The 21193-nt window shown below is 47.5% G+C and overlaps 1 pseudogene; it reads left to right on the forward strand.

The window, feature by feature from the left end:
- Nucleotides 1-19713: 19713 nt before the first annotated feature.
- The window catches only part of LOC103203903, an 8263-nt pseudogene continuing 6783 nt past the window's right edge, over nt 19714-21193 (forward strand).

Below are 21193 nucleotides of genomic sequence, written 5' to 3' on the forward strand. Positions count from 1 at the left end.
GTGAACTAGGATGATAACTGGAACAGGAAAAATTGCAGGTTGATGCCTTGCTAGAAACTTAATCTTCCTCTTAGAAAACAAGGGCAGCATATGCATTGCATAGCAACCATATCTCTTGATCTGTACAGTAGGAAATAGTGGTGTCCTGCTCAAATATTATGGCCATCCATGTCATTCTGAGTGTGTGTTATTTACAGTCCTGGCAATAATCCATTCTCCTGCATCAGGCTCTGGAAAGAGCTCACTATGCTTCATCCAAGTCTCCCATTCCAGGGCTTTGACTATAATTTTTCCCATTCCATTTGTTGTTCCTCTTCACTAAAATTTAAAAAATTTCAATCTGTTCCAATTTGTACCTATGACTGAACTAGTTCAAACTGGTTCAAAGCTCTGGAGGGAGCTGTTCCCTCACCTGCCCCATCCACCTCACCTGGGAGCCTCTGTGCAGACAGGCCTACCCTGCTGGACCACTGTCAGCATTGACCTAAGCTGACCCTCAGAGAAGTGCTTCCCATGTTGTTCCTGATTTACCTGCTAGTAATGGAACTGGGGGATAACTTAACCCCCTCCCTCCTTGATTAATCAAATACTTAAAATAATGGCTATGGTCATGATTGATGGACAGAGCATAGCTAATTACCCTGGAGATTAAAATGACTGTTTCTGTTTAAAAAGGCTGCAAATGAGTTAATTATTTCCTTTGCTCACCTCTCTAACCTCGTTACACTTCTAAATGAATAGCAATATTGATCTTGGAACTGATTTTGGTGTTACACCACCCGAGCAGGTTTAATTAGGGTTTGAAAATGCTGCAGTGCCTCCTCCTTCTGACCAAAGAAATTAGCCTTGGGTTTAACTTACATTTCACTGTCGTGTCCTCAGCAGAGGCAGGAAGGGCTGGAACAAGGGCATAGTGAGGCCCACCAACTCAGGCCCTGCCCTGGCTTCGCACTCCACTCCTTGCCTCTCACTCCTTGACATCCTGGGAGATGTGGGCAGGGAGGCCATTGGACTCACCCAATGTAACTTCCTCTGGTCATACTCTAGGGTTTGAAGACTTGGATACTGGCAGAAGGGCCCAACATCATTTGGCAAGGTAGAGGCAGGTCTGGGGCCAGAAGATGGTACAGATTCTCAGCTCTGAAACTTGATGGCTCTCTGATTGAAGAAATATTTCCTTTCCGTCTCTGTTCAGATCCTTTCCAGATCCCCAAGGAGTCCTTGGCCCTCCACCTCCACTACTAGCTCCCTTCAGCCTTTCTTCATCTTCTTAAGGCTACATGAGCAAAGGTTACCAGTTCACATGAAGGAGGAAATGGGGGTCCCCTAGGGTGGGGAATAATAAGGAGATAAGAGGCAGTAGATGAGAATCCCTATTCTACATCTGTTGCTGCCATATGGTTGACCTTGAGTTAGTGTCTACCTCCCTCTAGGCTTGTTTCAACCTCTAACATGACAATCGGTTCTATGCCACCATCCTCCCACCCTCTCCCAACATGAGTCTTCCTTCATGGGCAAGTAGGTGTGAGCCAGGTACAGAGAGGTAAGATGAGGAGAATGGGCAGGTATAGTCTCAGGATCCAGGAATGAGGGGAGGATGGCTCCTTCTTATTCAAAATAAACCTTTCCTTGACCTAGGCTCCCCTCCGCCATGACCAGACCTGCCCCTAGTCCAGCTTCTCGAAAGAGATGTTCACACTCACTGCTCCTCTGTCCTTTGTATTTGACTTCTCCCCCATACAATGATTCTCACTGTGGTCATTAGCAACCTCTGCATTGCATAGAGAGCACTGTTCATGGTCCAGACTTTACTCCTTCTCTTCTCTTAAGCTCCATGATGTTATAGTCTCATGATTGTCTCTCTGACCCTCTGGTTATTCCTCCTCACTATTCTTAGCAGGAGTCTCCCCTCCTGTCCCTTAAATGTCACAGGGTTGTGCCTTAAGCCCCTTCTCTATTTTCTTTTCTTCTCACTTTGCATCTTCTACTCTGATAAATCTGCCTTGTTCATGCTATTAAAGTAGATGTATCCCAAATCACCATCTCAGTTCAGACCTCTCCTCTGAGTTCTACTAGATCCAACCAGGGAGTGACATGATCAGATTTATACTTTTAATAGTTCTTCTGGTTATAGTCTGGAGAATGGGGGGTGGGCAATGGAGGAGACAAGGGACCCAGTGAGATGGCTATTGTTAAATCTAAGCGAGAACATATGTTCATCCCTGAGCTGTGGTAGAGAGGATTGGGAGGAGAAGGTGAGTCACAGGATGGCAGGCACTGGGGAATGATTTCCTGGCCAGGCCAATGGTCTGTTTTCAAGTTGGACTACTAGGTGAACTGACCAATATTGGTAATATCAGGGAGAAGCAGGTTTGCAGGGAGAATTGTAGGGCTGGATTTGAGGTGCCTACAGGGATTTCCAATAGAAGCGGAAACTCAAGAAAGGTTGGTGACTTACCCAAATTCCTATAACTACCTTGTGATATTGGAAGCCCAGTCGTTTGTTAACCAATGAAATCTGTCTGAGAACCAGGCCATATTCCCTGCCTTAACAAACAAAGGAAGAAGTATGGAGATGGAGGATCAGAAAGTCTAGACTAAACTCCAGCATTAAGGGATGGGTCACACACTGAGCCCTGATCTTGGTCACGTACTGAGCCCTGATCCTTCTAGTTAGCAATCACATGCCTTAGGCACTACTCCACCAGAGCTCCTGTTGTAAAGATTAATAAGAGTTCATTTATATTAAGTGCTTAGTGTCTGGCACATGATAAGTGCTATTTGTGTTAGCTATTGCTATCATTTTGCCCACTGATGCACATTTGGCTGACACTCTAAGATCACAACACTTCAGGGAGACCTATATTTGAGTTCTGGAGGACCAATTTGGTTCAACAACAATCAGTTGATGTCTACTAAGGCCTATCTGTGCTGGGCACTGGTGACACAAGTAAGAAAAAACTTTATAATCCTGAATTCAGAGGACTTACTATCTGTGGAATGACCATTCTAACACATACTATGTGTATTATGTTAGGGGAAGTGCACAAGATGAGCTTATTAGGGAGTTGGTACATATTCTTAACAGCCAACATTTATTGAGCACCTACTGTGTACTGATTTAGGAGCTTTACGACATTATGTCATTTTATCTTCCTAATAGCCACATCACAATTATGTACATTTTATAGATGACAACACTATGGCTCACAGAGACTTTTCTGTGCCAGGGAATGGTGTGAACCAAGGTGTAACTGAGCCCCAGGGACTCAGTTACAAAAGGTGCTCCCTGACTGAGGGGGCCTGAAAGAGGAATGGGTACAGGCAAGCACATTGATAGAGGCCCTGAAGGCCAAGCTGAGTGTGGTACTTAAGTTTGTGTGTCAACTTGGCTGGGCCTGGTTGAGTGGCTGGGCAGCTGGATGTAGTTATTCCTCATGGTGAGATTGGTAATTAACCCCATGGTGGAATCTACTGGAGCAGCTGAGTAGCTGATTTAGGGATGTGGGTTGCTTCCAGTATATAAGAAGCAACTTTGAGTAAGGTCTCTAGCATGTTAGACCCTTTGTGTAACCGAGTCATTGTTTAGCAGCCTGCCATATCGCCTGCCCATCTTGGGACTTTTAATAGACTTGAATTAATGGCCTGCTGTGTGGTTTGGTAATATTGGGACTCTGCCTTTTCACTTGTCAACCTTGGGTTTGTCAGCCTCAGCAGCTAGCAGCTCCCTGAGTGAAGAGATGCCTCTAGCTTCAGTAGGCCGGGAGCAAGAGGCAGAGCTGAAGCCCAACGTTGATGGGCTTTCACCCAGCCCTTAAAGCCTGGCACCTGGAACTTGGACTTCTAACCTCCAGAATTGTAGGAGAATAAACTGAACTCCTATTTGTTAAAGCTGTCTCAAAATGGTATAATCCTGTCACAGCAGCATTAGGTAACCAAAACACTGAGGAACTCCACTCAGTGACCACTCTACATTTGAATCAAGTAGGGCCCCAGCATGAGAGAGAATAGGGCAAGATCCCCACCATCTCCACCAGGCCCAGTTCTGAAAACCAGGACCAATTGTATGCTTTCTGTCCTGAGAGCTCCGTGATGGGTGTACCCACCTGCATGTCCTGTTCATCTCCTCAATGGCCTCAATCCCAGGTCTTACCCAGAGGTCCTTCCCCATAGACCCAGACAGGGCAGGGCTCAGGAAGAAGGGCATTGCTGACTGAGAGGGCTAGCCCCAGCTCCATAGGGGTGGGCAAGGTCTGAAGAAGAGGGTGGGATGGAGGTGTTGGCAGACTGGTGGCAACAGTTCTTTGGTAAAGGGACTCAAGCTGGACTGTGGTTGGGCCTTGAGGCCTAGGAAGGCCGCAGCCTGTGGGGCTGAGGGGCCTCCCATTCAGCTCTCTGACCTGGCTTGGGGAGGAGCTTCCTCCTCAGTATTGTGGCCTGAAGACCCTGATAACCTCCACCACAGACTGGAGAGGAGAGGCTGATTGGAAGCCACCAGGCAAGCATTAAGGGCCTGGGGCATCTGTACTTCATGTTCTTCCTGCCCCTGACTTGCCTCCTCTGCACAATTAGCTACTCTTGTCTCTAATTGATTCCTCTAGTGCTCACAGGACAATTAGAATTTAAATTGCCTTTTACAAAGGTCACAAAAACATGATCAAAGAGGAATCTATTAGAGGGGCTGAGGTGGCCCCTCCTTCCCCATGTCCCAGAGTTGTGAAGGCGGGAGGTGAGAAGCGCAGAACCATTCTCCACAAGGCCCCTTTCTGTCACCCCAAAGTCTATCTCAAGGGTTTCTGGGGCCTCTTTTTAAATACATTTTATTGAAATATAATTTATATACAGTGAAATACACATAACTTAAGTGACATGGGTCAATGCATTTTTTTTTTGTAATATTCCCTCCCCTCCCCTCCCCTCCCAGTAATCAACAAAGAAAGTTTCCTTCCATATATAAACCTTTCCTTGACTTTTTATAATAACGAACTAATATTATATTTGTCCTTCCATAACTAACTTATTTCACTCAGCCTAATGTCCTCCAAGTTCATCCAAGTTATACGATGTTTTGCAGATTCTACATTATTCTTTAGTGTTACATAGTATTCTGTTGTATGTCTGTACCATGGTTTGTTTATCCGTTCTTCTGTTGATGGGTATCTAGGTTGTTTCTATCTTTTTGCTATCATAAATAGTGCTGCAATGAACATGAGCGTGCATATATCTGTTCTTGTGCTGGTTCTCACTTCTTTAGGATATATACCTAGTAATGGGATTGCTGGGTCAAATGATATTTCTAATTTTAGCTTTCCACAGTGGTTGTATCATTTGATAGTCCCACCAGCAGTGTATGAGAATCTTTCTGGGGCCTCTTTGTGTAAAAGGTGGGGAAAAGGCAAATCTAGACTTTTCTGCCTTGTATTTGAGGCCTTCTAATCTCTTATGTCCCTTCCCTCAGGCCTGTCTTCCCTGCATCACCACTTCCCTAACCTGTATCCCACTGGATCCCGATATATTAGTCTTAATTTTTTTTTTTTTAATTTTTATTGTGATTTGGATGAAAGTTTACAGAATAAATTCATTTTCCAGACAGCAGTTCACATACACTTTGTCTCATGACATTGACTGCACTTTCCCACAATGCAACAGCTCCCCTCACATGTCCTCCCCATAGTTACCTCTTCCCTGTATCCTTCCCTCTCATGCACTGCTGCCTCCTGAGCTGTCTCCCTGTGCATACACAGCCCTTCTCTTCTCCCATGATTGACCTCTTCAAGGAGTGTATCTACCTACTGTAAATGGACAGCTCATATGCCTGCTTGTCTTTTGTTTGACTGGAAGCCACAGGAGTGGGTTCAATTCCAGACCTGGAGGGCAGCTAGGGGTTCTATCAGGCTCTAACAGACTAGCAAACCTAGTCCTTTTTTTTTTTTTTTTAAATGATTTTGAGTTTTGTTCCACATTGTTCTCCTACTCTATCTAGGATCTCCTACATAGATCCCCCTCTGAGTGGTTGACAGTGGTAGCTGGGCACCATCTAGTTCTGGTCTCATAGTTGTATAGGCTGAGGATCACATGGTGTACCAGTCGCTTGAACTAATTGTTTCCATGAATCTTTGGTTTTCTTCATTCTTCTTTGCTTTGGATGAGGAGAGACCCATCATTGCATCTAGATGGCAAGCTTTTAAGATCCCAGTCACTACTCGCCAAAGTAGGATGTGGAACAATGTTTTTGTGTAGTATGTTATGCCAGCTGAGCTTGATGTCCCCTGGGACCATGGTCCTGAGCCCACACAGGTCCAACTACTGCTCCTTCAGTGTAGCTGGCTGTGGCCAAGAAGAGACTACAATCTTGTCCCTTGTCAGCTCTACTATGTACCTGGAAATTCTTACAGAACACTCCCCCCTGCATAGACATACCTAATAGTTCAGCCTGTCCACCAGCTATCTACCCATATACCCATGTTTGCCTTCACTGACCATACAGTACTGTATGTACAAAAGGGTTCATCTTTGTTGTCTGTATCTCCCATGCACCTCTCTATATCTTCCTCTTCCTCAATGCCACCATGTTGCCCTTCTCTTCACCCAAATCAGTATTTGTCTCTACCTATGTAACAGTGTTCCCTTCCCTCCACTCCTACCTCTGGTAACCAACAAAGAAAATTTCCTTCCATATATAAACATTTCCTTGACTTTTTACAATAATGGACTAATAACAATATTTGTCCTTCTGTGATTGACCTATTTCTGTCAGTCTTAGCTTACTTGGCTCCACCTGTACTTCAGATGGCCTGATCCTGCCTCTCACTAGCTGTGTGAACTTAAGTAGGTTACTTGCCTTCTCTGAATCTCAGTGGTCTCATTTATGAAGTGGAGTCAATACATTTTGCTTCCTAAAAGCAGGAGACTCTAATTGAAGAACTCCTGGCACTCTGGGTATCAAATCTTTACTTCTCTGGGCCCACTTATATTGTCTATCTCCACCAGAAAGACATTTCTGGGGTTCATCCTCTGACTCCTCCAGCCCTTGGCCATGTTCCTTGTGTTACCAAGGGCACGGTAACCTTTCCCCACTTGAAGATCCAGGTCTCCATCTACACCTTCCTCTACTCCAACAGAGCTGTACAGGTCTGTACAGATGGGGAGGAGTTCAGGGCCTCCACCTTCTCATCCATGCAATAGGGGCTAGGTTGGGAGGGCTCTGACGGCCCTGCTGACTAGAGTTCCTGGTGTCAGGGAGATTTAGGATTCTTGGGGCTGGAGCTTGGGGCCTGCAGGAGGCTGGATAGGGTGGCCTTTGCAATATCAGGAGGCCTTCTTTGGTTTGGCTCAGTGATTAAGGTTGAGGGGAGGATGGACAACAAGAGCCAGGGAGGGGCTTGGCTTCCTGCTTCTCAGATCCTGACCCTACCCAGCTGGGTCTGAGAGGGGAATCTAACAGCGGTCCCAGACCAACCTAGTTCCTGCCACCCAAGCTTGGAGGGCTACCTCTGAAGAGCAAGTGGCAGTACCCATCCAGACAGCCTGGGACCAGGAAGGAAATGAGGACAGGGCATAAGTGCTTTCCCCTGCCCTAGCAGCTTTCCATTGAGAAGGAGCCAACCTGGCATCTCCATCAAACTTTAGAATGGTAACAATGTTCACTGAGTACCTACTATGTGTCAGTCTCTGGGATGGATGCTTTAGGTGACTTTTCTCACAAAATCTTCTCAGCAGTACTCTATGTCACCATTTCACAAATGAGAAAATAGGTTCTGAGAGGTTGAGCACCTTGTCCAAGATCACACAATGAGGAACTATCAGAGCTGAGATTTGAACCCAGGCTGGTCTGGTTCTAAAAGAAGCCTTGCATGGCCTAGCCTTCAGCTGGTACTGACTATAAGGAATCACATTAATTTGGGATTGAAAACTAACATATAGGTGGCAGAATGTCATGTGGTTCCATCTGAGGGGTGAGGGGGCAGGGAATCCATGTGACCTCTGGGGGAAGATGGGCATGGTATCAGTATTCCTGTTCACTCTGCTCTGTCCCCAAGGTCAGGAGACATCATCATTCCTCATTTAGAAGCAGGCACGGAGCCGAAAGGCAGGGAGATTACTTGGTAATCCAACCTGATTTCCAGGCCCAGCGGAACTTCATTTGGATGCCAAAGGAGACAGCTCTGGGACCCAGGCCTGCAGCACAGTCAATGAATACACTGGCCCCTGACCTGGTGTGAGCCAGGTCTGCTGCCTGCCTCTGAGGGAGGATAATATTAAAGTGGAGAAGTAGGAGGGTCAAGGGAGGACCCCTTGCACTCTGGGCAGGAACCCGTCCATGCCCCTGTTTGGGGTATGATCAGGCCCTCAATCTTACCCTGTCAATAGAAGGGGTGTGTCTAGGAATGGGGTTGGTGGCTGGGGTACCCAGGGAGAAGATGGAGGGCCTGCCCTTGTTGGGAGCATGCTCACTGGCAGAATTTCCTGCTCTGACCCTGGGTCTGACCAGGCTTGGGTGGGGCCAGGCATTCAACCAGTGCTTGAAGCACGAGATGGTCTCAAAGGGACCATAAATCCCAGAAGCCCAGGCAAACAGGCCCACAAAGCTGTTGTGACAGCAGTGGTTAAATTAAGTAGCTGTCACAGAGGCAGGAGGGGTTGCCTTCCTGGAACAGGATTTATGACCTCCCTGCCCCATTTACTGCCCAGTCAGCCTGGGCCCTCTCCAGCACTCTGAGGGAGGCCTGCAGTCAGAGGCCCATTTCTCAGGGCCTGTGTAGGCAAGCCAGCTGGGGCACCAGGAGCTTCAGTCCTTCTGGGCTGGGATCCTAGAACCTCAGCACTGCATGCCTTTGTCCTCAGCATAGGAGCACAAGGACCAGAGAAGACATGAGACTAGTGTGAGGCCACCTAGGCCTGATTCAGTCTCTGGCTCCCCCACGTGATGTACCCACACTCCTTGGTTCGTGGGTCTGCTCAGGTCTGATGCCTCTGAGCCCCTCATTCTTCTGGGTCCAGCCATCTACTATGTTCCCTTAAAACCACTTCCCATAAAGTTGACTCTGACTTATGGCAACCTCATGGATGTCAAGGTAGAACTGTGCTCCATGGGGTTTTCAATGGGTAATTTTTCTGGAAGTAAGCTTTTCTTCTGAGTGACCTCTAGGTAAACTTGAACCTCTAACCTTTTGGTTGGCAGTAGATCACTTTAACTGTTTGCACCACCCGGGGACATCACAATGTTCTGTTAATCTCTCCTAAGATGCTTGGAGCAGGTGGGGTCCTCTCTTCTTCTAGGCCTTCCTTTTCTCCTGGAGCCCAGAGCAGGAGGCAGAGGTCTGGCCCCACCTTCCTCATTCTTACACACATACGTGCCTGAATACACACATGCAAGTATACACATTGGGTAACAATGTAAATATGCAAACATTTTGGGACATTTTAGGGTGAAACACTGTGCTTGGAATATTCCATATGCAGACTCCATTGACATGGACATTGTCAGATGTTTACTTGGAACAAATAAAACATCAACAATAGCAGTATGGAAGCGACACACAGAATATAAATCATGTGGTATCTGGAGTCCCCAAAAGCATCCTCAGATCAACCTATTCCTTGGTTCTAGGCCCACGGGAGAGCTCAGGCAATCAGAGTCCAAAAGGCCTACCCCCATTATGAGCACTCCTTTCCTCCCCCACCACCCTAGGCCTTTAACAGGACCTGCTCTCTTCTGGGTGCTAATGTCTGGGACCCTTCAAATTCACATTAACCAATGGAAAAAGTGGCAACCAACATTCAAACAACAAAGACATACCCAGCTTAAAGATGTCCTTGACCAGCAGCATATAGTGGCTCTGAAGAGTGCCACCATCTCAAGTGAGCTGTCTACATGGGCCTCACCTGCAGAGGAGCCTCTGGGACCCGGATGGCCACACCTTGCAGGAGTGGCCCAATCTTGGGGCCTTGCCCCTGGGCCATACCCTGCTCTAGACCAGTTCCTACTCCCAGGGGCTTGACTGTCTGAGGTCTTGAGGTCGTAGGTTCTCAGTCAGATTCTCTTCTGGAGGTCAAGGGTTTCAGGAAGTCTGGGAGGGCCCCCTGTCACCAGAATGAGGCCTTAGCCTGGCAGGTCCCTGCAGGCTAATGCCTTGGCCAACCTTTCCAGACCCTTCTCCCTCTGAGTGTGTTGTTGTCCATGGTGTACCTTGTATAAGCTCCTAGCCTTTGTTACCTCCTCTTGGAGAAACCATCCCCTCCATGTCCACCTTTTCTGATCCTCTCCATCCACAAAGACCCAGCTCAGATAGAGCTAAATCCTGTTTTTTCTCCCTGGAGGGGTTCTGGCCCTCACACTGCTGGATTTAGAGGTCCTGGGCTTTCCCTTCAGTTGAAAGAAAGTTGACCCAGGCTGAGAAGAGACAAGAGGCCCATCTACCTTCTTGAATCCTCAATGGCCTCATGTGTTAAAAAGGGAGAATGGTCTTACCCAGCTCCTTGCCCACCCACTCCCATGCCTTGCCCCTGTCCACCATGATCCTCAGGCTCAGAAAAAAGTAGTCAGCTTTGGAGGATGGGGCAGCCTGGAGCAGAGCTTGTGGCTAATGTGTGAGTGTGGAATTTAGATAGGAGGGACCACTGGGTCAGGAACAGCTTGTGAGCAAACTGGAGGAGTTAGAGTGGCTTTAAGATCCATGCAACCAGCTCCAGCACTAGTAGCAAAGTTCAGTAAGACAGAAAATAACAAATGCTGACGAGGATACAGAGAGATTGGGACTCTCATACACTGCTGGTGGGACTGTAAAATGATACAACCACTGTGGAAAGCAGTATGATGATTCTGTAAAAAGTTGGAATTAGAAATACCATTTGACCCAGCCATTCCATTACTAAGTATCTATCCTAAAGAAGTGAGAGCCAGGACAAGAACAGATATATGCATACTCATGTCCATCACAGCACTATTTATAATAGCCAAAAGATGGAAACAACCTAGGTGTCCATCAGCTGAAGAATGGATAACCAAACTATGGTACATACACACAATGGAATACTATGCAATCCTAAACAATAACATAGAATCATCAAAACACCCCATAATGTGGATGAACTTGGAGGACATTATGCTGAGTGAAATAAGTCAATCACAGGGCAAATATTGTATTTGTCTGTTATTGTAAGAAGTCAAGGAAAGGTTTATATATGGAAGGAAATTTTCTTTGTTGGTTACCAGGGATGGGAGAGGAGGGGAGGGAACACTGTTAGATAGGTAGAGACAAGTATTGATGTGGGTGAAGAGAAGGACAATGAACCAAATGTTCAAAGAGGAAAACAGAGAGAGGTATATGGGAGGTACAGACAGCAAAGATGAATCCTTTTGCACATACAGCACTGAATGGTCAGGGAAGGCAAACATGGATATATGGGTGGATAGATGGGTGGACAGGCTGAACTATTAGGTATGTCTATGCAGGGGGGAGTGTGCCCAAGACCATGTATAGGGCTGGCAGATAATGTTTCTACAAGTGTATTGGTATGTTCTATAAGAATTCCCAGGTATATAGTAGAGCTGATAAGGGACAAGGTTGTAGTTACTTCTTGGCCACAGCCAGCTATACAGAGGGAGTGAATAGTTGGACCTGTGGGCTTGGGACCATGGTCCCAGGGGACATCAAGCTCAATTGGCATAACATACTACACAAAACATTGTTCTACATCCTACTTAGGCAAGTAGCCACTGGGATCTTAAAAGCTTGCAAGCAGCCATCTAAATGCAATGATGGGTCTCTCCTCATCCAGAGTAAAGAATGAAGAAAACCAAAGATGCAGGGAAACAATTAGTCCGAGCGACGGGTATACCATGTAATCCTCAGCCTGTATGACTATGAGACCAGAAGAACTAGATGGTGCCCAGCTACCACTGTCAACCACTGAGAGGGGGAATCTATGTAGGAGATCCTGGATAGAGTGGGATAACAATGTGGAACAAAACTAAAAATCATTAAAAAGAAAAAAAAAAAAAGAAAAGGGGACTGGGTTTGCTGGTCGGATAGAGCCTGATGGAACCACTGAGACTATGGCCCTTCACTGCCCTTCAGGTATGGAATTGAATCCAATCCTGTGGCTTCCACCCAAACAAAAGACAGGCATATGAGCTGGACATTTCCATTAGGTAGATACACTCTTTGGAGAGATCAATCATGGGAGAATATAAGGGCTGTGTATGCACAGGGAGACAGCTTGGGGGGCAGGAGTGCATGGAGGGAAGAGGTAACTATTGGGATGAAGTGGGAGGGGAGCTGTTGCATGTGGTAAATTGCAGTCAACGTCATGAGACAAAGTATATGTGAGCTGCTATATGGAAAGTGAATTTGCTCTGTAAACTCTCACCCAAATCACAATAATTAAAAAAAAAGGTCAAAAGAAAAAAAAAAAAAGATCCATGCAACCAGCCCACAGGGAATGGTGAGGGATTTACAGCCAAAGGCCAAAAGGTGTAGGCCCTACATCCTGAGCCTGAGCCTGGGGGACTAGGCAGGGACATGCAAGCACATGATGTGTCTGTGTGTACATGTGTGTATGCATAGTGTATTCTGTTGCAATGTATGATATGCAGATATGAGTGTGCATGTATAACCATGTATATGCATGACTATGTGAGTGTGTATGTGTCTATGATAATGTATGTGGCATCTTTGTGTGTATACAATTGTATGCATGTATGTGTGATGTGTGTGTATGTGAAACAAGTGTGTACATTTGACTTGTATGTGTGTTGTGCAGGCTATATGTAGGGAGTATGCATGCTTGTATGTGTGACATATATCTTTGTACCTGTGAACACCAAAGCTCTTTGCACAGCACCCTTGACACTGGACCTACCCCTCTAACTGTCCCTAGACATGTGCAGAGAGAGGCCACCCATTGGTTCCACCTGGGTCACTTTTCTCCTGGGAAGATATCCCCTGTCCATCTCACCATCCCTCCTAGACTGGCCCTGAATGAACTCAGGCCCTGAGGTCTGAGCTGGGCAGAGCAGAGCAAGACCATCACTTGTCCTTTTCTCTCCCTCTCTGAATGCTCCAATTCTCCTAGTGAAGCTGAAATCTCTGAAGCACAGGCAGTCCCTTCTCTCACCTCTGCACCTCCCCTCAGACCCTGCACAACTCTCCTACCCCAACCCCCCACCTTACTGGAAGGGGCAGTCCCTTTACTCAGAAAGAGTCAGAGACACAAAGAGCTGGTTAGGAGGTGACTTGCATCCAATGGCTTAGAAGAGTGTCCAGGAAGGGTACCCACCCCCAAACTCAGAATGGAACTAGTCCCAAGCCCTTCTCAGGGAGCCTGCTTCTGTCCTCTTGGGGCCTACTGCCCTTCAAATGACTGCCTGTCCCCTTCAGCCCCTCTGACAGCTATGCACAAGGCCCTTCGTGCTGCCAGCCTCATGGGAAAGATGTTGAATGAGTGACAGACAGGAAGTCATCTCATACCTTCTGACTGCTCCTCCCCCATTACACTGATGTACAGCCACCTGCACTCCATGAGTGTCCTTGAGCCTGCACTAAGAAGCAAGGTGGCTGCAACATCTTCAGTATTCTCTCCCATGCCTGGGGTCTTGCCCTTAGCCTCCAGGGACTTCTCTCAGCTATAATATTCTCCATTCCTCCACCTGCTTCCAGGGGTTCTGAGATTTCATGAGGTTCCATCACCATTATTCATTCATTGGTGCCTCCTCCCTGCATTGCCCTACCCTGCCTGGGGGCACAGCAATAAAGCAAGTGAGCTTTAACTGTGGGGACCTGGGTGAGGGGCAGAAGAAGGAGGGCCAGACCCTGACATTGGAGGAGATCTCTTTGTCCTGGGGGTGGGAGACCAGCAGACCCTCACCCCAATACACATATATAGTATAATAAGAGGGTGGGGAAATGGAAAATGGGCCTGGTGGGCTCTTGGGTTCAGATTCAGCCCTTGGGAAGCGTGAGCACAAGGATTAGAGCACCTTGGACACCCCTGTCCACATCAAGGGGGAGGTAGGCAGACGTGAAAAAGCCTGGCCCAAAGCTGAGCCCAGGTTAGGGCTGAGGAGGGAACAGAGCTGAGCAGAGGAGTAGACAGGGAGACAAGGATGATGGACATAGGACAGCGTGTGCGAAAGAGATACTGGGAGGCCAGACAACCCTGGGGGAAAGGGGAAATGAGGAGGGGCTGCTGCTGGCTGGGCCAAGTCGGCTGATGAACTGGACATCAAAGCCCAGAGCATGTTCTGAGGATGCTGGTCTCTCCCTCCCACGGAGAAACAGATGTCTCTTTGATGGTGAGAAGAAAGGATATACAGTGAGGGCAGGAAAGTGGGGGCAGGGAGAGACCAAGTCTCCTCCCTGTGGCCACGTCTCCTCCCTGTGGCCACCCAGGGAATGGGAGAGATCATCACAAGTATTACCTCCCCCACCTCCAAAGGGACGTTAGATCATATCCAACACTGGGGTCTTCATTGCCGGGCATGTGCAGCTGCCCTGGGACTTCCTGGGGAGCTGGGGTTGTAGAGTGTCAGCAGTGGACAGATCACCAGTGTGGTGGGAGGAGGGCAACTCCAGGCCAATGCTTTCTAGCCCAGTGAGCCCCAGACTTCCTGGTGGATGAGTGTGAGAAAGGGCACTCACTCAGCCCAGTTAGCCAAGCCCCTTCCAGCCCCAGGGTTTCACCTTGTGCTCAGCTCAGTGGAAGGAGCTGGGGCTCAGGGCCCAAGCCTAAGGTCAGACCAGATGCTCAAGGCTGGGCCAGCATTAGCTCCCTTGCCAGCCTTCCAGTGGTGGGGAGTCCTTGAAGGCCAGTGCTTCTGGAGACAGATCACTCAGGAACCCATTAGGGGTCCACACTGGCCATTTCCAGGCACCTGAGGCTCAGCAGGTCAACTGTCCAATTGGTTGAGTGGGAAAGGGCTGGTCTTACAGTGGTGGGACAGCTATGTACTCACTGTGAGTGCTAGACCAGATGAGGCGCAATGCCCACTCACAACTTCATATCTCCCCACAGTCACCTCCGCTCAATGTCTCACCTGTGCTGACTTGTGTACATACTTTTGTCAGCCTCTGGAGTGGGTCCTGAAGGAGCTCTTGTGGTATAGTGGATAAGGCATTTGGATGCTAACCAGAAAGTCAGAGGTTCAAACCCACCAGCTGTTCCATGGAAGAAATATAGGGCAATCTGTTCTGTGAAAATTTACAGCCTCAGAAACCCAATGGGGTTCGCTACAAGTTGGAATCGACTCAATGGCAATGAATTTGTTTTTTCGTTTTTTGGAGCAGTTCCTACACCTTCATTTCTGATGGCCCTCTCCCTCCAGCAAGAATGAGGCATGCTCCCTTAACAGTGTCTGGGCTTCTCTGAGTCTCACCTCCATGCTCGCTGCATACATTTTCCCTGCCTGACACACCTTCAGCACCACCACTCAGCCATAAGATGCTTGGCAAAAGGCACACATTTCTCTGCAAGCTTCTCTGCCATCTGCCGGAAATTATCCTACTAAATATGCGCATCTCTGAATATACAAATGTGGTGCAAATCCTTAATGCACTTGGCTGCCACCTGAAAGATTAGAGGTTCAATTGCCCCCAGAGATACCTTGGAAGAAAGGCCTGGTGATCTACTTTTGAAAAATCAGTCACTAATAACCTTATGGAATACAATTCTACTCTGACACACACAGGACACCACAAGTCAGAGTCAACTCAACAGCAACTAGTTTTATGATGACTACAAATGAGTAACAAGGAGCTCCAGTGGTGTAGTGGATAAAGCATTTGGCTACTAAGCAGAAGGTCAACAGTTCAAACCCACCAGCTGCTCCAGGGAAGGAAGATAGGGCAATTTACTTCCATAAGGATTTGCGGCTTCGGAAACCCAATTAGGGTTGCTGTGAGTTAGAATTGACTCCATGGCAATGAGGTTTTTTTTGAGACTAGTGAGTGTCATGCCCTAGAGTTATGAGATGAGGGCCTTGAACACTCCCCTGGCCCTCCTCTCACTGGTCTAAATCCACCATGTTCTGCAAGGCATAGATGGAGTCCTCCTTCTAGGAAGCCCTCTCCTCAGTCCAGAAGTCTTCATAGTTCCTAGTATGAAGCCAGCAACCAGCTCTCAGTGAGAGCAGTGGTGGCCTTGGGTGTTCTGGTGGGAAGATCCAGGAAGAAGATGTAGCTTGTGATTCCAGCCCTAAGACCAAGAGGAAATGTTGAGATAGGCTCCTAGTGCAGCTGGATGGACTATCTCTGAATAGGTCTTCTTCCAACCTCCTTAATCCAGGCTCTCTGAAAACGACTCTTTTGTATAGAACACAAGTGCCCCTGCTAGACCCTCACTCCACCAGCCTGTAGGTGACAGTGCCTTTCTCTGCCTGGGCAAGACCACCAGTAGTTCAGTCCCTTCCAATAATTTCTAATAGTGCTTGGGGGTGTTTGACATGTCCTCAGAGTCCTTTCACAGTCTTCTCTCCATATCACAGCCTGCAAAGCCACCAGAAGGAAAGACCTCATTGTACCCCTCAGGAAGACATATCCTGTGCCTAGGGCCTGGTCTCCTGTTGCCCCCATAGCTGTCCCTCTCTCCATCCTGTGGAAACATGCTAGGTAGATCTATGGGGACTCTGCAGTCCTTTACCTTAACTCTGCTGAGTTTTGTCACCTGTCCCTTGTCAGAGCCTCTGCTCATGGCCTCTCCCCCATGTGTCCATGGGACCAGGCTATTCCAAACACCCCTGGCTGCCCTCCCAATCTCCTCACATAAAAAGATGCTTGCAGATGGCAGCATCCACATCTGCTTATCAGATGCACCCAGACTCAGTGGGGGCAGAATCTCACCAAAGCCCCTTCCTCTTGCCTGTGGATGGTCCATTCCATCCTCTGCTGTGTCCAGGCACCACCATTAACCTGGCAGGTGGAAAAACTCAGCTGGTCCCCATGGACCTGGCTCTGACCCCTTGGGAAGGAAAGTGGAAAATAAAATAGAGGTGGGGGGGGCATATTAGAAAATAAGTTTCCAAACCCTGCATATGATGGTGACACCCCAACAGCTGCTGCTGACGTGGAAAAATAAGTTACCAGCTTATTTTTTTCTCCCTCTCTTTCTAAATGATTTGATGTTTTATTCCCCCCCATCAAACTCTCTATTCTCTGCTAATGGCAGAATAATAAAAAATTATCCCTCATAGCGTGTGAGTGAGAGGCCAAGATGGGAGCCCAGGAGAGGGAGGAAAGAGAGGAAGAAAAAGGTTATTATAAATGTGTCAGCCTTGTTTATAGCCCTTTATCAGCAAGGGAGAGACGGGGAGGGAGAGGCACTGTCAGCGCACACTTTAAAGCGGCCTGCCAGCTTGGCTGGGGAGTGTAAATAATTTTTATTTTCAGCTGCATTTAGATATTTTAAAATATATACCCGCCGGCCGTAGTGGGGAGCCCATGGAACCTGCTGGGGTGGAGCGGGCTGGGAGCGGCTTGCCTTTCAGGCCCTTTGATGGGACTGTGCTTGACAATTAGGGCTTTCAAAAGCAGCTTTTGCTGATAAAGGTCTCCTTCCCAAGGAGCATGGGGTGATAGTGAAACCAGGCACAGCGGCTGCCAAATTCCCTGGCTGGTAAGCCAGGGGCTAATCTGACAGGGCAGGATTTGAGAAGACAAGTGAGCGCCCAATATCCTTCCTGATAAGGCCAAAGAAGGCAAGGGCCACTCCCTGCACCACTGGATGTCACATCTCCATCCTGAGCTTGAGATCAAGTAGCCTCAGACTCTCAGTTTCATTCACTAGCACCTACTGTGTGCCAGGATCATAGGAGTTCAAGGGTAGGGAAACTTAGCGATGTCTCACATAACTTGTCCTTTGATCTCTCTTCTCAGCAGCTCCTCAGATTACTCCTTCACCTCCTACACAAGTCCTTCATCTCCCAGCCTACTATTTTTCCTTCCAGCACAGTCCTTCACATTTCAAGACCAGTTCTTCACCTCTCAGACCAGTGTTGCACCTACCAGACCAGTCCTGCACCTCCAAGGCCAGTCCTTCACCTTCCAGATAAGTTCTTCACCTCCTAGACCAGTGCTGCACCTCCTAGACCATCCTTCACCTCCCAACCCACTGCTTTACCTCCCAGCCCAGTCCTTCTTCCAGATCAGTCCCTTCACCTCCTAGACCAGTCCCTCATCTCCTGAGACCAGTACTTTACCTCCCAGCCTACTCTACTGCTTTACTTCCCAGTCCAGTCCTTTAACTCCTAGGACAGTCCTTCTCTTCCCAGCACAGTCCTTCACCTCCCAGACCAGTCTCTCACCTCCTAAGACAGTCCTTCACCTTTCAGACTGGTGCTGCACCTCCCAGACCAGCCCTTCACCTCCCTTGACCTCTAGAGTAGCTCACTACATTCTGGGTGCATCCCAAGACAATGTGACACAGGGGTTAGGAGCATAAGACTTCCAAGTATGCAGACAGGACATTTAAGTTCTAGCAGTGAGGACATGGGCAAATAACTTCCAAGGTCTGAGCCTCCATTTCTTCTTTTGTCAAATGGAGATAGTAATGCCACTAACCTCATGTGATCATGGGGATAAAATGAGTTGATGACACAGAGGTAGTGCACCCCGAACAATGCTTCTTACTACTGTTATTTGCTATGTACAGAGAAGGGTATAATAAATCTTCAAGGTTCAGAGGAACTGAGTCCTGTCTTCTGGGAGCTTATGGGTCAGGCTTGACAGAGGGGCTGTGCATGGAGCAATCAGGCAGACTTCCTGGAGGAAAGTCCCCAGGGAGGGGCAGGATAGGGAGGGATTGGGGAGGAGCCTGGCCTGGCTGGAAAGTAAGCAGGTAGACAGTGGCTAGATGCATGATGCCCTCCCTGGCTGATTCTCAAACCAACTCAAGAGGGGACTTGGCACTATAGCCCATGAGGGTTGAGTATGAGGTATGTGGCCAGCACATTACCTGTCCCTTAAGCTTTGGGCTTCTATCTCTGGATCCCACTGAATACCCTCTCTGCATTATGGATGTGGGGACACCTTACCATCCTCTATGTGTCCCTCAAGAGTCTCAGAGCTAGGCAAGGCTGACACTGGCAGACAGTGGGCATGGACAGGCTCAGAGAAGCAAAGGAGGACAGATTCAAATTCCCAGGTCTGTGACTTTGTTGGTCATGGAAGAGCAGCCTTTTCCAGTAAGTTACTGCTTATAGCTAGAGTTGGGGTTGGTTCGAAGGACAAATGGCATCAGATCAGAGGGTAGCTGGATACATGGGCAGATTTGAGTACAGATTTGGACAAGGGTGCAGAGCTGGGAAAGGCTAGATCCAGGAATGCACTAGGCCTCGAGTGGGGTCTGTGGGCTAAGAGCAAGCCAGGAAGGCAAAGGAGTTATTAGGGAGAGGGAGCAGACAAGGGTTCTGCATTTGCCTCCTACCTCTTATCATTTCTTCTGTCAACTTTTCATGTCACAAACACACTGCTGCCTGCTCTGAACCTTGCTCTCAAGGTATTCATGCCCCAAGAGGAAGACAGATGTGTAAACAAACAAGGACAAGCCAGCAAGTAAACTATTATGGACCATGAGGGGGAAGAGGAAGTGGGCATCACGGTTAGAAAAGCAGGAAACACTTGAGTGGGCTCCAAAAGTAGACATAGGAGTTTTCCAAGCAGACAAGGCCATTTCTAGTAGAGGGCACAGTACCAACCAAAGCTTGAAATATTTGGCCACATGGGTCACTGGGGTAAGTACAAGTTAATTGGGTGGTACTGGATTAGTGTTTCCCAACAGTGTCCTGAGGAACATTAGTTCTGGGAGATGGTAATATTACTTGAAATAAGTGTTCTCCTGGTCAGGTATATTAGGGAAAGATTAGCCTGAACAATGAAGGGCACAGAGTACAAGATTGATATACAAAACCCAACTGTATTTATATACACTAGCAAGAAAACAATTCCTACAATAGAATCAGAAAGGCTAAAAAACTTAGAAATATCTAATTTCTAAAATCTGTAGAAAATTTCAACACCTCAACAATAACAAAGACAAACAATCCAATTAAAAAATAGGAAAAGGACATGAATAGACACTTCACCAAAGAAGACATGCAGGTGGCCAACAAATTCATAAACAGATGCTCATGGTCATTAGCCATTAGAGACATGCAAATCAAAACAACAATGAGGCATCATTTACTTCAACAATAATAAACCAAAAAACCAAACCCACTGTCATCAAATTGACTCCAACTCATAGCAAGCTCTCTTGGGTTTCCGGGACGGTAAATCTTTACAGAAGTCGCTTGCCCTATCTTCCTTCTGCACAGTGGCTGATGGGTTTCAATGGCCAACCTTATGGTTAGCAGTCAATTGTCTTAGGCACTACGCCACCAGAATGCCTTTCGACAATAATGTTGTGTTATTATGTGCCGTCGAGTTGGACCTGACTCATAGCAACCCCTCCTTGGGCTTCTGAGGTGGTCTCACTACAGAAGTAGATTGCCCAACCTTCTTTCCAAGGAGTGGCTGGTGGGTTTGAACCACCAACCTTCTGGTTAGCAGTCAAGTGCCTTAGGCACTATGCTACCAGAGCTTGACAACAATAGCAATGATCAAAAACCCAGGAAATAAATGCTGATGAGAGCCTAGAGAGATTGGAACTTTCATACACTGCTGTGGAATTGTGAAATGGTACAACCACTGTGGAAAACAGTATGGTGCTTCCTTAAAAAGTTAGAAATAGAGATACTATATGATCCAGCAACACCACTATTAGGTATATATCCTAAAGAAATAAAAGCCATGACACAAATAGGACTTCCGGTAAGGTGGAGGAATAGGCAGACAAGCAACAAGACCCTCTTCAACAAAGAAAAGAAAAACCAATTGACAGAAACACAGAAGATAATCCTGGATCCCTGAACTTTGAAAGGAACTATACAGAAGTGGATTAGACACCAACTAGTGGAAAACCCTGAATGAAAACAGTGAGTACAGAGGTGGTCTGAGCTACTCCGACAAGACCAACAGCCTGAGTAGTTTCAAGTGTTGTTATATGCCGTTGAGTCGGACCCGACTCATAGCATCCCCTCCTTGGGCTGCCGAGGCAGTATCACTACAGAGATAGATTGCCCAACCTTCCTTCTGAGGAGTGGCTGGTGGGTTTGAACTACCAGCCTTCTGGTTAGCAGTCAAGTGCCTTAGGCACTATG

This window comes from Orycteropus afer, unplaced genomic scaffold (genome assembly GCF_000298275.1).
Source record: "Orycteropus afer afer isolate SDZICR_OR568_19922 unplaced genomic scaffold, OryAfe1.0 scaffold00233, whole genome shotgun sequence".
In the NCBI taxonomy this organism is placed as follows: domain Eukaryota; kingdom Metazoa; phylum Chordata; class Mammalia; order Tubulidentata; family Orycteropodidae; genus Orycteropus; species Orycteropus afer.